The following is a 17,457-nucleotide window of genomic DNA, read 5'->3' as shown; positions in this document are numbered from 1 at the left end:
AACAAAGTGATCTTCCCCCTCTGCTCTGCTCTGCTCACGTGAGACCCCACCTGGAGTATTGTGTCCAGATCTGGAGCCCCCAACACAAGAAGGATGTGTAGGTTTTAGAGTGAGTCCAGAGGAGAGCCAGAAAGATGAGCAGAGGGCTGGAGCATCTCCCCTGTGAGGACATGCGGAGGGAGTTGGGGTTGTTAAGCCTGGAGGAGGTTTCAGAGACACCTTATAGCACCTTCCATTACCTGAAGGGACTACAGGAAGGCTGGGAAGGCTTTTTTTATCCTGGGAAGGATACCTTAGATCCATTCGTCTTTTGTATGTGTTTAGATGTCAGCGAAGAATTTTTTTGAGCCTCATTCACAGAAGTATCCCATCTTTTAAGACATCCAGGCTTGAACAGCTTGAACAGCTCTTCCATCATCTTAGAGACCTCAGCCACTCAGCCCAAAGGATGCCACTTGGGCAGGAACAGACAGGTCACTGAAGATAGAATATCTATAACTGAGTTCTTCAAGGGATGGGATATTCCTCCCTTGAAAGCTGTTACATGGGAGATACAGATAGTACTTTGGTTTTCTCCAGATTCATCAAAAATGTCAGTGTTTAAAAAAAAAAAACAAAAAAAACCCAAAAGCAAAAGTTAAGGCTTTAGCTGCTGCAGCTGGGAGAGAAGCTTGTGACACTAAAATGGGTTTAAATTAGGAAGTTTTATCTGCCTGAGTCTGAAGCTTGAAAATGTAAGAGTCATTTCAGTCAATTCAGTTGGTTAATGAAATAATGAAAGCATCATATGAAATTATGCAAAACCAGGGGAAATTCAATATCCTGAAACCATACACCCAGATTAATCAAATTAATGGCAAGGTATAAAAAGACACATTTGGAAGATTATGTAGAAATTCAGCTGTGTAGAGCTTTAAGAGCCTGAAAAAGGAAGATGAGCCTTTGTGTAGTGCTGTATAGCATTTCTCTCAGTACAGTAGTTATATGTAATGTTGAGAACATATATATATTGTATGCATATTATTATTATTAATATATATATTATATATATATATAAGATATATGGGGAAAAGAAGTGCCGTGCTTTTTTTTTTTCCCTACAGTACTTCTCAACATGTTTGCTCTAGATTGGAGGAAATTAAATATGCTTCAAAGATATTGTCTTAATTTTCTGAAAAAAAAAATATATAACTATGTTTTAAATAGGAAAAAATGTCATACCAAGGTGTTCCTTTTTGGGAAAAAGTGTATTACTCTTCCTTTTTTTTTTTTAAATCTAAAACTGAATTTGACATTCATTTCCAACCACTTTCAGGCAACCAGTAAGAGATTTCTTCTTCATAAGTTATTATTCTGAAGAAATTAACTGAGCTCCTACATTGAGGTATTTGAGAACTTCTCAGTGTTCAAACAGTTTGAAGATATAATTGGAATCTCCTCATTTCTATCTTTTCACTATCATATTTTAAATAGAATGAACAACAAATAGAACTGAAAAAAGAAAGGAATTAAAACTTGAGAGGATGAGATCTGGGAAGGGATGTAATACACCCAAAGCTTATAATGAAATTTATGTATTTAAAAATGTGCTTACCAAGAGTACCAGCAAAACTGAACTGAGAATCACCTTACTGCCAAACTGCTACCCCCAAAATTTGGGAACTTGGAATTTAGGTGCCAGATTTTCTTCCCTCTGAGTCAGGCTGCTGTGTCAGCACTCAGAGCCATCCCACTCACATCCCACAAACCTAAGCCTAAATCTATAAAGGACCAAGATAAAGAGCACTCTGGTGATGATCAGCGCAGAACTTCTCCTCAACCTGAATGTGTCCATGATTCCACCCCTCACATTGCCCCTGGACTGCTGAGGCAGCACCTGCAGTACTGGGTTCAGTTGTGGGACCTGCATCACAAGAAGGACTTTTAGTTGCTGGAATCTGTTCAGGGAAGAGCAATGAAGTTGGTGAAGGGTCTGAAGCACAAGGGTTATGAGGAGCAGCTGAGGGAATTGGGGTTGTTTAGTCTGACCAAGAAAAGTCTGAGGGAGGCTTTATCACTCTCTCCAGCTCCCTGGAAGGAGCAGGTGTTGGTCTTTTCTCCCAAGTAATTGATGATGAGAGAAAATGGCCTTAAGTTGTACCAGGTGAGGTTTACATTGCATATTTGGAAAAACTACTTTACTGAAAGAGTGGTCAAGCATTGGAACAGGCTGCCCAGGGAACTGGTGAAGTCACTGTCCTTGGAGGTGTTAAAAAAATGTGCAGACGTGGCACTTCAGGATATGGCTTAGTGGGCATGGTGGTGTTGAGTTGACAATTGGGCTTGATGATTTCAGAGGTCTTTTCCAGCCTCTATGATTCTATGATCTCTCAAAGGAAACCTCTCCAGATGAGGAGATTCAGTAGAGGGTTTCAGATTGGAAAGCTTCCTGACCTGGGGGTTTTTCCCTGCTCTTAAAACCATGCTACCCTGGCAGAGCTCCCAAATGCTCTGGTTAATTTGAAGCTAGGCCTTTACAAAGGCTGTGAGGACAGAACTGCTTCATTGGCAGTTGAAACCTTTCTTCCATGAGGACAGACATCTTTGTCAAAGCCTACATCTCATGTCATAGTTCCCTGTACAGAGGGTTTCTCAAGGAAATACTCCATCCCCAAACGTGTGTGATTATCTCAGTGCATCTCTGACAGTCCCCATGGCTCATACTTGTCCTTCACATGCCTCTCCTGCTCCTAATTAGGATCCCTCCTACTTTTCTCCTAAAGAAGACATTTCACTGTGTGTTACGGGTGAATCATCTTTCTAAGAGGCAGAGGGAAGTGGAAAGAGGAGGGAGAAGGAGCTTGTGTGCCATTAGAAGGATGGAAGGAGCACACTCCATTATGCTGTTTCCTCCCACGGAAGTGCTGATTTGGAGATTTTGAGCATTCCAGCAGATGCCATATGCCCTCATCCAGATTTTCCAAACGTGCTGACACAGCAGAAATAAGCACCAGAGAAGAACATGTGGTCCTCTGAAAACAATTCACCAAAGCTTGCTTGTTCTGACTAACAGTGATCAGTGTACTAAAGAGACAGTGACATCTCTTGAGTTAAGAGAAAGTAAGGAAGAGGGAAAGTGAATAATTTTCTTCCAATGCAGCCAAAACTTCTCCCAAGCCAGTGTGCCTGCCCTGGCCAGCTCAGCTTGGTCATGGAAAAGAGCATCTGCCTCCCTCAAGGCAAGCACAGACACCCCTGCCCCTGAGCTGCCTGCTTCTCTCATGAGACTCTGGTAAGTCAGACAGGTCAGGTCCTTTAATCTAAAAAATATGGCTGCAGAATTATGATGGTTGGTTCATTTCCATTTCAAGAGAGCATAAATCCTACTGCTAAGTCTTCTGCTGTGGGCATTGTGCCACCGGGGGCTGAGTCTCAGGGAGAACTCTGACTGCCTCAGGGGTAGTTCACATATTATTAAAGGTAATGTCAGGCTGCCAGCCAAGGGTGGAGAGCTGGTAGTTTGTGATAGACATGTTCATAAAATCCGAGAGGAAAACAGTGGTGAAGAAGATGGGGGAGAAAATCTGCTCCATTAGGCATCCATATATTGAAAGTGACAACATTTAATATTACTAGCAGGAAAATGTATCATATTAAATTAATGTACTGTATTATAGGGTGCTTTTATGCAGCAATTTGGCACTCTTGGTCAAGTTTTGTATTGAGAAGTAATAAAGAAAATTCTGGTGTAAAATGCACTACCTTCAACATTCATAAAGCATGCTGGGCTTTAAAGGACCTGATCCTGTTCATATCCACAGAAATAGAAGCCTTGCCATTGACTTCCACAGAAGCAAGGTCAGCTACAAAATGATTAATTAAATAGGATTCAAAGAATGATTTAGTGTCCCCACGATATTAATTTTTGCCCCATTAGTGTTCTTTTTCGTTAGTGTGACCTTCAGTCTTACCTAGTGAAATGCTTATTGCTCCAAACCACAGCATGACATGAGAATACAACTGATAAAGCAACAATCTGAATCAAGGTGGTACCAGTGTAAAGGAACTTTTTTACAGCATAGTGGACTCCTGGCCCACAACTTATAGTTGTTTTGGGTACCCTGGCAATATAAAATCTGTATCGTTCTGATAAATTAGTTCATGTCTAGGTCTGAGGAATTAAAATAACATTTATAAGTTTCAGTTGATTGCTTATAATTTTCAAAGTACTTCAATGACTAAACTGTAGCACCCAGAAATGTATTTTCAGGGGGGAAATTAATGTTGATATGCTTTTTCAAAAAAAAATATCTAGCTTTGGATCTGTTAGACAAATGGAAAACAAACAAAGGGCTAATCATGGTGGAAGAGGAATTAAGTTATGAACCATCTATATCACAGACCTTGGAAATTTTGAATTGCAGTTTCCCTTGAAAAATAGAGATGTTTGATGTAGTGACAGAAGATATACTATAGTGTATTTTCTTTTCCTATTGCTGTTGGAATTGTATATTTAGTGAATTAGTGATGATTGATGATAGTGTTTTAAGGACTTACTCATTCTTCCTGGGTAAAAGATAGCATGTTTTAACTATATTAATGGTTTGAGACTTAAGAAAAGCACCATATATTTTTGTAATCTTTCAGCAGTGAAGCCACAATTTATACAAATGGATCCAGTCTGTCTTTAGCTCAAGCAACTCTGACAAAAGATGTCATTTGAAGTAATGTTGCTCATCATTCACAGACACAAAAGCTTAAGGCTCCATTGCTTTGATATCAAACTGCGTTGGAGTTTTCAGCTCCTTACCAGATCAGTATATGGTGTTAACATTAATTTAAGTGTTTCATGCAGCTGCAGATTGGGCTAATTTTGAACACAAAGGTGCTTATTTATCTATAGAAAGAGGTATAGCTTGAGAGTATATAGGAGACAAAACCAGTCACAACTCAGAATTGCTTAAATGTCAGCTTTGGAGCAGTTAAAAATAGGGCTACCGTGTTTCAACCTAAATTGCCTATTTAGAGTACAGTGTATTAGATCCCTTTATAGCACCTTGGTAAGGAAGCACATAATTGCAGGATAATACCAAGGGCTGGGAGAGGTCTCTGACTCTTGCTTTGGTGAATTAGCTGAAATGGAGCCCAATCCTGCAGCTGTATTTGAATACTCCCTTTTGTTGGGCTGTCAGTAACACAGACAATAGAGAGCCAGCTCTGCATGGGGAGCAGTCAACAGTAGCATGCTGCAAAAAGTAGTCTTCAGGCAGAGTCTGAGAACAGTAACAGATTAAGACAGACATTCTGCCTTAAAAACCTATCTAACATTACAATTGCACTGTAGTTTTGCTTCTGTGATCTAACCCTGTAACGATGCTGCTCTGCTTTTATTGCTGAAAAAACCCACTGAATAACAACAAAACCCCAGCCCTTTCTTTCTCTATCCATTGGTTCTGTAAAAAGCAGGGATGGGATATAGTTTGTAGGTGATAGATCTTTACATTGTGCCAATTTTACAACTGTGCTTACACAAAAAGATTTTCTTATAATTTATGATTAAAATGTGGGAGAGAAAGTAATAATATTCCTCACCTATAATCCCATATTTAGATTATCTTCAGATTACGCTCTTGAAATACTTTGTTCTCTAATTATTAACCCAAATATTGTTCACTTTCTGATAACCTGACATGCTCGTTAGCTATCCATCTCACATCTTTCAGTTTAAAATGTTGCCTTGAGTTTCTAGAAAACAGACCTTAGAATTGAAGTAAAGGGCTTTACGAACAAGGCATAATCTTTTCTCCTGTAATAAATAAAACATGATTGATATCTCCTGTGCATAAGGAGGAGTTGATGGACATGTACGTGTTGATTGAGAGAACTCAGTGTGGTGCATAATTCATTATAAAGCAGACAACAAAACAGAGAAAAAAATTCAAATGTGGATCAGTGGTATTAAAAACCCCCCACGTGTATTCATGGCAGGTTATCACTCACTGTGTGATGTATGTGACAAGCTACCTGTACTGCTTCCTACATGGCCACTACTGAGTTTGTGCTCAGCTTCTCCACCAGCCAGTTATCCCATACTTTGGGCTTGAACAATTACAGATGGTCAGAAAGTTACATTTTTTTTTATTTGGAAGGAGATTTGTGGGTGTTTTTCTCAGATTTTCCTTTCATTTTACATTTCAACAAAAGCCAGAATTCTCAAAATTCCTCTCATAAAGGCATGTCTGAAAAATGTCACTTGGGAATACTATTTGATAAAGAAATCAAAGTTTTAGGGTGATATTATTGGAAAATTAGGGGAAGAATCTTCTTTAAATTACTTACTTTGTTCCTTGAATGTTGTTCCATGAGCTGGGCCAGTAGTACTACATCATCATAGATATGGTATAAAATGGTGTCAAAATGGTGTGTTGAGTTTCATTTGACTGATGTAGTTTAAGTGTAATGGCAGTTACTACCTAGAACAGATTGAATTGTCTTGTTCTCTTGTTGAAAATGTCAAAGCAAAATCTTAAATCTTGCTTCAACACATGACAAACAGAAGACACTTTCAACAGGAAAATGAAGTGTCAAGCAGGTTCGTTACAGCAAACTGACACAATTTCATGAAAAATTTCTCAGAAATTACATTCCTGGTGCAAACCTTCTATCTGGCTGCTGGGAAAAAAGCATCAGGAAGCCTAAAAGCTGAGTAATGAATGGTCCTTAGAGAGTTAGCAGAGAAATACAGAAGCTGAGGAAAGTGATCTCTGTTTTGAGCTGTTTCAGCAGCAGAGTCCCAGTGGCTGAGGGGCAGGAGCAGTGCTGATTTCTGTCCTGGCAGCTGGGTGGAGAAATTGCAGGAGAACAAAAATCCCTCTCCTGGAACCTGTGTATACACAAGTAGATCAGCCAGGGGCAGGTGGAATGCCAGGGTGTTGGGCAGCCCATTGGTGTTGCATCCATGCACTGTCCCAAGAGAAATTGTCCACCAAGACCCAGGGCCAGTGAGTTCCCCTTCCCATACACTTCATGCATATATCACTGGCTGAGGGAAAGCTGATTTGTTAATGACAATAGAGTGGGTTTCTTCCCTTTCTCCTTCCCTTCTCCTCTTCCCCTTCCCATCCTTCCTCGTTTTTTTTCTGCTTGAAGCTTTTTGGCTCTTTTCATTGTTTGTTTGTTTGGGGTTTTTTTCTACATTTAAAGATTATCTTCAGCTTTTAATAAAGGAGGAAATATATGTAAGGATTAAATCCTTATCTGCAGCCATTTGAAGTGCCTGTGGGACTGTTTAATCTCCTGTTTCAGGGGATTTGGAAGCTAGGCCCTCCTGCAGCTTCTGCTGCTCTCAGTATAACCTGTCCTCAAATTCTTCTCTGAGACAGGTACAATCTGTTGCTTACTCTGCTGTTAAGGTTTTTTTACCCTCCTCTGGCACAAATACCTGGTGTGGTGACAGCCTGCTTAGCAGTGGTCACATAGATTCAAAATAAGCATACTCCCAAAGTCTTTTTTTTTTCTTTTTTTTTTTTTTGTCTGTCTTTTCCATAGCTTTTAGTGTTACCACAAGGCCTTTGAATCATTTCACTGGGAAGTTAATTTCTTCCTCTCAACTGCTTTGGGTGTCACTGAGCTTGTTACCAGCCTGCCCAGAGATTCATCAGTGGGCACTGGAATGTTTGTCCTTGTGTTTTTTATATGTACAGCTCTCTGTGCAGCCTTAAGTCACATTCCCCTTGGAGGTTTACTTCCCATTCTTTGCATCTCCACTGATCATTAAACCTTTTCAAGTAACAAGTCTTAAAATATTACATGTTATTGTTGAGCAGTTGCCTCCTCTAAACCTGATACATGAGGGTGAGTGTGCTCACTGACTTGGGATGTAAATCCTTTATCTGGAACTTGTTTTATCAAAGCCATGAAGTTTTCAGTAGCATCTTTCTTTGAGGCAGTGCTGTACCCATGTTTGGTGTATTTTTGTGGAAAAGATATTGTATTCTTGGATCAGAAAGCTGCCCTGTGTTTGACAGAGCTGATACTGCAAGACTCAGGTCCCACTGTGATCATCAGGGGGTTATTCTGCTTCTCATCAGCTGCTATAAACTCTGATGAAAGCGATGAAAGGCAGCACTGATGAGTGAAAACGGGTCGTCCCACCTGAGATTTCTGTGGATGCTACTTTTTTTGTTAGTTCTTTAAAATCCTTTGCCTCAAATAAGAAGACAAATTTCATGGGATATCTATCTCATTCATTTCTTAAAGCACTGTCTTTCTTCAGAAGATTTACATTTTCTTGATCTTCGGTCATGAGGCAGGATGAACAGCAGCAAATGTGGCTGTGATTTCTTTAGGTGCCTATATTATGCCTCCTTTTATTCATTTTCCTGCTCATCTAACCAATAATGACATGATTCGGCCCAATTTTTTAAACAATGCTGCCTGTACTTAGTGAAAAATACAATTCAAAATTTCTTCAGTGGCAAAATGAAGAAGCTAGCAAAATGTGGCAGGATATATTTATTTTGCAGTTTTTGAAGGCAAATTAGTGACAAAGAACATACATGAATATGGCATAAACATTTTATGAAGAGGTTTTCCTTGTCAAGTACAGTAGTACTTTTCATCCTCACGGCAAATTTTGGGAGCCTGGGTGCTGATCCAAAAATGCATCAGAATTAATAGGCTGGATGAAGCAGGGTGAAGCCTACTCATTAACCCCCCCATGGAGTGAAAGCAATTGGTAAGAGATGACTTAACAGAAACATCCATGTTTATTACTTGTGAATGTCATTAATCTCAAAAACTTACAATTGAATTTCCATCCAAAATTGTTCGTGGTTAATGGTCCTGCTGAACATCAAAGCAGGCTGAGCTGTGCAACAGCTAATCATGTCCAAAGTACAAGTTTTAAATGGTCTCTACTGCATGTGAGGCTTCAAGTAAAATACATTTTTAATGTTAGTCTTCAGTAGCTATCTCAGGGCACAGGTAAACACTTGCCTGAAAGAGCAGTGAGGTGGCATTGGCTCCTCCTGGGCCAGCTTGTGGTGTGTGCTGGCTGGAAGCTGCTGTGGAGCCTGGAGATGGCTTTTCCCAGGCCCTAAAGAGACATTGTTGTTCTAGATATAGTACCATAGGTGCTTAACTCTTAGTTCAGCTGGCATTCACCCTCCACAATAATTCTCTTTTGATGCGTTGTCTGTACTTAAAATGAGGTTTTAGAGAATAATGGATTGGTTTGAGTTTTATTAAAGCAATGCATAAAGTCCACTATAATTCCTGTTGCTGAGGTTTTTCCGTGGTGCAGCAGTTCACTGTGCACAAGTGGTCAAATTGATTGTGGAATATTAATTGGCTGTGGACTGCAGGCTTTGGTACTCTGCTTCAGTCTGACAAGAATGATCACTTTCATTTGCATGCAGAGTCTCCCACTGCCCCTTCAGGATGGATGATGGGATCTGGTTTCATCTGTCACCACTTTTCTTTTTACTTTTTTATAAGACAGAAAGAAAAGAGAATTAAAAAAGTCAAAGGATATCTCCTTGAAATAGGGGGTACTTTCAAGCATCTTCTTTCTGCTCAGGGTCCAAGAGAAACATTTTGAGTGCAGATGAAATGATGTGTCCTTTGTGTTAAAGGCACTTGATTCAATTACTAAAGCACACTCCATTTGCGTTTTTAATGAGTTATATTGCAGGGAAATGTAATTTACATTCAGTAACAATTTATTACACTTTTTTCTCTATTTCAGAGGAAACTCATGCTTGCTTCACAGAAGAAAACTGCATGATCCGCACTAGGGAAGGACTAGAATGGTCATGCATCATCTAATCAAATTGATGAGATGTAAAAATGTAGTGAAAAGAAAGGTGTGTTGGGCAAGTGAGGAAACTTGGTAACATCAGTACAATGAGAGCCCTGCTAGCACAGAATTCTTCCCAGCACCCACCTTGCAATAACACTAGTGACAGCACTGCTGGGAACCTGCACCATCACTGTCACCAAATGTTTCACATTAGGAGATGTGTAGGAGTCAGCTGCCACTGATATTTAACGTGTGTTTTGCAGTAATGTTGTGTTCAGCCCCATTGTAATTACTTCGTGATGGGCATTTTGTGCAATTTTGCCATCTGTGCTTCAGCAATGTGCAATCTATGCTATTGTTTCTGTTTCACTTCACCAAAGTCCTCCTAAGAAATATTCTGTAGCAGAAGTTCCACCAGAATCTCTCACCATTTAATTTTCTACAGCCCTGCACGACTTGACTGTCTTATAAGACAGGGGAAGAAAGTGTGCAGTGTCTGCAGACATCTTAGGTGAGAAGACTTCTTGTTCAGAGATGAGTTCCCACCTGGAATTGCCAGCTGCTGTTGTGAGTTTTAAACACTTACCATGGGCTGCAGGGTTAAGCTGTTGAACAGGTGAGAACAGGACAGACACAGATAGCTCTTTAGAATTTTGACTGCTCTCAAAGTCAAAGGAGCTACAGCCATGGGCAGCTTCTTCTTGGTGCCAGTGGTATGACCTGTCAAACATGGGGCTGTTCCAAGTCATTGAGGGCTTAATGGGTTAGACTCAAAACCATCAGTAATGGTCCAAGAGCATCTGAGTGCCTCAAAATTAATTTGCTTTGTGAGCTGCATTCCAGCATGGACACAGCATCTTCCTTAAAACTGTGATTGTGTTGTCCTTCCTTCTATGTCATAAAAATAATTCATCTGATGAATTCAAATTATTTACCGCTAATATAAAAATTCTAAAGTCCTTCTGGCAGAAAATTTTCCCACAGAGCAGACCAAACAGTGCATTAAAGCTCTCTTGATCCTAGGTAGAGTTTTCAAAAAAGTGATATTCATGGTGATGGTGGCAGAGAGGGAGGCATCCAGCTGCTGTATTATTTCACTCCATTGTCCCAAAAGATGCATTTCCTGCTTGAATAGTAATAAATAGAGAAAACCTCTTTGTCCTGGTTAATGATTCCTGGCTTCCACACAAGTTCTGAGTTTATCGAGTTTGAGTTTATGGAGAATAAGTGTTCAGTGTTTATTTTCAGAGGTGGTGACATTTATCCTTTGACAACATTTTGTTGCAATGACTTTATTTCTGCTAGAGCAAATTACAGATGGAGGTGCAATCATTTTGTCAGCTTGATCCTGTGGTGAAGAAAAGGCAGCACAATAGCTGAATGCTGAAAACGTGTGTTTTGACTGACTGGTAGGACACACTACAATACAGCTAATCAAGGAACAGTGTCCCCATGTAAACACAACCTCACGAAGCTGTGTTTTTACGAATTAGTTGCTTTCTGTGATTTTCTGCTGCTTTTCACCTTGTGTGGTATTACACTGCTGTGCCAAGGAAACAAAAAGCATTAGTTGTGATTTGGTAGGAGGACTGGCTGGTGAGGGTGTGTTAGAGCCTCAGTCCACAGAATATACTTATTACAAGTCCAGGTGGGAACTCTTGGCTCTTTAGACAAGCTTTTAACTCTGCAAGTGCACAGTTCAGTCCCTGGCAGCCAAGACTGTAGCTGTCACATTTACATTTACATCTGCACAGTTGGCTCACACATTTTTGCTTAGGTGTAAGCAGCAAGATAAAAGCTAAAGCAGGAGCAGGTCAGGCCCAAAGTATTTTACTGTCATCCATTGAGAAATCTGTTGGCATGATTTGGGATTTCAGATGAGCCAGAGTTAGGTACATATTTTTTAAAAGGTGTAATGCTGAACAATATGTGCATTCTGGTTACCATACTGATTTCATGTTTTGCATGCAGTTCATTCCATCTTCATCTGTGGTGTAAAAGTTGCAACGTCACTGCCAAGATTTTTAGATGCCTAAGTAGATATAAGCCATGCCTTGAAGCATGTGTATTTGAACTAAGAGTGAACAAAAACTTAACTTTGGGTATGAGCTGATTTCAGATTAAGGAATTGGCATGCTGTCTTTTAACCCAGAGGCTTCTATTCAAACAGATCAGTTCTGCTGTCAAAGGGTTAGCCAGATTCTTGATTGAATGATACTAGAGGCTGTATGTTAATTAATGGTGGTAAAATGCCAGATCCTTTGATTGAAGGAAGTAGGTTGGCATGTAATTGTCTCATAGAAGATTTGAAACAATTTCCATAGATTCCCTGCATTCTGCTTCATATTTGGATAACTGTTCCTTTCTTCATTGCAAATTACATGTACAAATGTCCAGGAGGAACATCAAAAGCAAAAGGATAGAACAGTAAATGTACTCCGGGTGCTTAGCACAAGGAAAGTAAAAATCATTATCCACCCTGAGGAAGAAGAAGAAAAGCTTTCCCCAGCATTTGTCCAATTCTCAGCCATACATGAATTCACATTTTTAGCCTTTTGCCTTCATCTCCCTGAGAAGAGTTCCCTAGCTTGGAAAACACTCCAGCTGTGCTGAATCCCAAGAAAGAGACCCTTCAAATCACAAGCAGCTGGATCTCAATGCATGACCCTGGTGCTGACTGGTTTCACACTGGGAGCAATTCAGGTCCTTAGAGCACAGGTGATGCCTGTTGGCTCAGGGCCTTTGCATGGCCCAGGGGAAGGGGATCAGCATTTTATTGGGACATTGGGTTTAGCTGAGCCACTCAAAAATTGAACTGAGACACCTGGTTTCTTGTAGCAACAACTTGGGCTGTCTGTCTGTCACTGTGGTTGCCATAAAAGAAGCCTGAGTGGAGTGAGCAGAGTATTGTGAGGCTGCTGCAGAGAGAAGGTAGGAAATATTACAGCAAACAGAGCTGTGTCAAGTACTAAACTCTGCAGGAACTCGTGCCCAGTAGTTTTTCTAGTTGATTATCTCCCTAAGTAATTATATCCTAAAGCTCTTTGTTTTTAGCTGCTTTGTGCTTAATTCCAGAGAACTTATTGGTGTGTCAGATACATGTTTGGCTATGGAATTGAAGATTTTTGAAACAGTAAAGCTGTGGTGGGGAAAAAAGGAGCCTCTGGGATGTGATGCTGTATGCTGCATTGGCACTTAGAAGCAGGAGCTCCACCTTCAAGGTTGTTTTCTCCTTCAGTTGGTCCTGTGGGTAACTAGACGTGGGTCTGTGCACCAAGCCATGCTCTCCCTTGCTGCTGCAAATGGCTGTGTAACTAACTGCAGATACCAAATCTTTTGCAGGACTCTATCAGTACTTTTCCCGGGACAACATATTCCTTGTGCATATGAAAAAGAGAATACAAGTATAATATGTTCTGGGAAACTGGATGAGCAGTTGTGGAGGATCAGATCAGTGTATGGATTTGTACAGTAGTGTGCCTTTAAATCTTTTATGGAAAACCCCAAGAGAAGAGTTGCTGGAACCCCAGCCCCTTGATTATTGTTTTAAAGTTTGTGTATTGCTTTCTGATGGGGTGAATATAAGCAGAGGAGGGAACAGCACCTTAAGCAGTCTCCCAGCAGTCTGACTGCTTAACAGCCCCTGGCCACATCCCTCAGGCTTTTTGGGGAGGCATCTGCATTACTAGTAAAGAAATATCCTTCCAGCTTCTCATCCAGCACCTTTGACTTCAAGCAATGCCCCAGGTAGTGTGCTTGGTGTTATCCTGGGACAAAGCCCTGAAGTCCTGTTCGTGGGATGAACAGGACAGCATTTCAAGGCAAAGGAAGCCCTTTAGTGTGCTGCATTGCCAGAGCTGGTATCTCGCACAGGCAGGGCTGGCTGTGTGACTGCAGGAATTCTTACTTTAGGGAATTGGCATCATCCTTGTTCTACAGGCTTCACTATGTTAAGTAGTGCTGCTCCAAGCAGCCCAGGAGCATGGTGTGTTCCAAGGGGTACAAAAAAAAAGTAGAAGAAATGCTCTGTCCTACCTGTTCCTGTGCCAGTTAATAAGGTATATGCATTTTTCTTTGCAGAAGTACTCTTCTACCTCTAATAATTGGATGAGTGTTTGCAGTGCATTTAGATGTTTAAATTAAAAGTGGTTTTGTGGGAGGTGAATTTTTTTTGCTGGTTTTATTAAAGACATGTTGAATGGTAAAAACAGCATTAACTCTTTGTTCTGCTTCCATGTTTAGCAAGGCTGAAAGTAGTGAAGCACACCTGTAAAACTGTTCCTAGAATTAAAAAAACCTTCACTTAGGGCAGTGGGCATTTGAATAGAGGTTGTTCATGGACTTATGTCAAGTACAGGGTCATAAAAGCTTAGAATGTCTTATAGCTGAGAAAATCTTATATTGCCTTACTGACCAAAAGTGAATTTCATAAGGTGAAGAAGTGATCTGATGTGTGACCTCTAAAATAAGAATGGCTTTTTTGTTCTGTAAACACCTAGGACACTGAAAAGCCCCCAGTCCATTGCCTTCCAGACTGAAAATCCCCTTGGGCTGCTTCAGTTTCTACCTAAAGAGCTCTGGCAGGCTGCCAATTCATGTTAATGATTATTAGCCAAGAACAATATGGCAAAATACCACTGTTTAAGATGTAACTGGCAGGAGTACATTTGGAAAATACCCAAAGACTGCAAGTAAAGCTAAGAGAGGAGACGGGGGGAAGCCCTGGTCAGATTGGGTTACAAGGAGTGCAGGTGAGAATGAGATGTGAAAAGAACATTAAACAAGGAAAGCCTGAGCACAGTGGCACAGCATGGCTGTGGCTACCCCAGCAAGTTTTCTCCATGTCATACGATGTACATGGAGTACATTTTAGTACTAGAGATGAAAAACAGTTATACAAGAAGAGCCTAAAGGTAGCAACAAAAGCTTGAAAAACCAAGGGGGGAAAAAAAGCTAAGAAAGCTTTCCTACTATATGAGAAAATGAAACTGTTGATGCTTTTCACAAAGTACAAGGCACCACACATAACTGGGATGCAAGGTTCTGGGCTTTCTCCTCGTACCCCCTATCAAATGTCTATTCAACACAAAATTTACTTAGTATATCAAGTTGTTTAGAATTGGGTTCTCCTGCTCCATTTCATCCTTTACTTATGAGATCTGGTGGGTGTGTTGGGCTTCAATCACATCATAATGTCTTCTGACTGAGTCCTGCAAAGGTCAGCAAGTGCTGATTGTCCTGGCCTATGCAGGACAAAGATCTTGGTTCTGTTAGTACTGGGGTTAAATCCCAAAAAACCCTTGGCAGCCACTGTGATCTTTCCACTCCCTCCAGTACATTTTGCAGCAGGGCTGTCTGGGAGCTGCAGCAGACAGCTGCATGTCTGGCAGTAGCCCTTCTCTTCTCTCCATGCTGAGCACCTGGGATATTAATTGTTTTAAATGCAGGCCAATGTACTGTCTTCCTGAGAAGTCTAAATTGTGCACTTCCTAGGCCAAAGTGCATTATCTGGAGTTTTTTGGCTGCTTCTTCTATGAAGTTACTGACCTCAGTTGCACAGACACAGTTAAGAACACTGTTAAATTTTTAATACCTAGGCAGTACTCCCATATCTTCTCCTTCCAGCAGGTGTTCTGAGAAAGTCTGCCCAGACAGTATAAAAACCAATAAAGGAACCAAACCCAATATTGCAGAAAAGCAGTATTGTCAGGTTGTGACTTCAGTGATGAGGTTCCCACTCAGCAGATGGCAGGGCCAAACAAGATTACCTCTAATTTTCTGTGGTGAGTTGAGAGAAAATGACAAGCAATACCTATGAAGAGGTCCTTCTTAGAGCTGGCAGGGGGTTACAGGCCAGCTAACCTAATTTTACTCTAATTCTGCTCTTGTGGCTCATGATTCTTTCTAACTTACTTATTGACAGAGGATTTTCATGTGAGGAATTAATGGATGAGAAAAGCAGAGCTCTGGCACATGTTGAACAGAAAGATTTCAGTAATGAAAATATCATCTCTCTCATGTTCCCCCCTCACCAAATGTTTGGGCTACCATTATATTGGGGCTTCCTGGAGAAGGTACTTTTCCTAGAGAGCTGGGAATGATCCTTGATTCAAGCCAGTGTGATCTTCAAGTGAGAAACTTATGTCTGAATTAGGGTGGGATTTGTGGAGATGCTGGAGAAATAGTTATCCATCTGCCCTTAGATGCAATAGGGTTTTATAAGGAAGATTGTCTCAAAAGCTTTTAGCAGTTTAAAAGCACACATTGCTTTAAAAATCATCAGTGGAATATGTTCCAGAGTCCCTTGGGTTTGATGTCTGAAACTCCTACTTAGAAGTTTTCAGCTTTGGTTGGGACTGAAATTCCTTAAAAACCAAGTAGTTAGACCATACTTACACATGTAGGTTTGGCAGACCTTTCATCTTATTCTGACATAATGACACTCAGGTGACTTAGGTACAATAGCAAAGCAAATGAATTATTTGTTTCTGTCAGAAATTTTCTCCTCACATACTAATGCCCAAATAATGCAATTGTACAGGTAGCCCTGATGTTTCTTCTGGGTCAGTCTTGAGACTTTGTATTGGATAAGCATTTTTGAACTGCAGAATGCTCATTAACAGAATTTCCTATTTATCTTTCATTTTGAGCCCTGCTTTTGGGTTGAGTCTTACTAAGATGCTGTTTAAATCACTTTGGAGATTTCTGGGTTGTCCTCAAGGGTACACTGTAAAAGGAGATCTTACAAGCACACATGATTTTGATTTGAAATGCTGACTTATTACCCAAATGCCTATTTTGTGATAAGCAAAGCCCAGGTGGAGCATCAGTGGAAGGAACCTCGTTTTCATTAAATGAGAGTGGGGAAGGAGATTGAACTGACAGTCATTTCTTAAGGAGTTTTAAAAATTGTTGCAGCTGTCAAGCAAAATTCACCAGTTATTCTTTCGGGACAGTTGGTCACTTTATGTGTGAACGTAAAAATGTTTTGTAGGGTTTTTTTGGTTGGTTTTCTTTTGACAGCAGAATAATTCAGGCACCTTCAATTTTAAACAGCTGTAATCTTGATAGGTGGGAATCAGGGCTGGGAGTGAAATGTGTGACTGCTGCACCTCTGCTTCTGCCACTCAGGTTGCTTGTTTGAAAGCCCTGGGAAGGTGTGGGGAACCACTGCCTTCTGCTGAAGCAGATGGCAAGGGGAGAGATGCCCTCCCAGCCCACCAATAGCTCAGGTTGTGCTGGGAGCATAGGCCAGGACTTGCATAGCTCAAGCTTGCCCTGCTTGCTTCAGGGAGACTTGATGCCCCAGACACAGGCAACTTTCAGCTTGAGCTACCAGATCTCTGGATAAGTTTGTTTCCTATCAAATCAGTAAGTGCTGAGCCTTCTGAGGAGATCAGGACAATTTTACCTTCATCTTCTATTGCAAAATGTAAATTCAAACTCAGATCAAAGAGCATCAGGTGATAAATTTTAACTGAAACAATTTTGAGGTAACTTTGAAATGTTTTATTTCAGGTAGTGCAAGGGGCTGTTATTTGATTAAAGACAGTTCTCCCCACTTCCAGGAATACTGAGTCATTTATTTCAAGCTAGCCCAAACTAATAAAACCTATTTGCACTGCCTGACACTAAGGTCTCAGACCAGGTCCTGAAGCCTGCATCTGTAGCTGTGC

The 17,457-nt window shown here is 40.6% G+C and overlaps 1 protein-coding gene across 1 annotated transcript in view; it reads left to right on the top strand.

Annotated features, from left to right (window-relative positions):
* IL1RAPL2 (interleukin 1 receptor accessory protein like 2) overlaps positions 1–17,457 on the top strand; it is a 361,256-nt gene that overhangs the window by 237,253 nt on the left and 106,546 nt on the right. The gene's annotated exons all lie outside the window — the stretch shown is intronic.

This window comes from Calypte anna, chromosome 4, assembly GCF_003957555.1.
Source record: "Calypte anna isolate BGI_N300 chromosome 4, bCalAnn1_v1.p, whole genome shotgun sequence".
NCBI classification, from domain to species: domain Eukaryota; kingdom Metazoa; phylum Chordata; class Aves; order Apodiformes; family Trochilidae; genus Calypte; species Calypte anna.
Note: the sequence above shows the minus strand (reverse complement) of the source record. Positions and strands in the feature narration are given on the sequence as shown.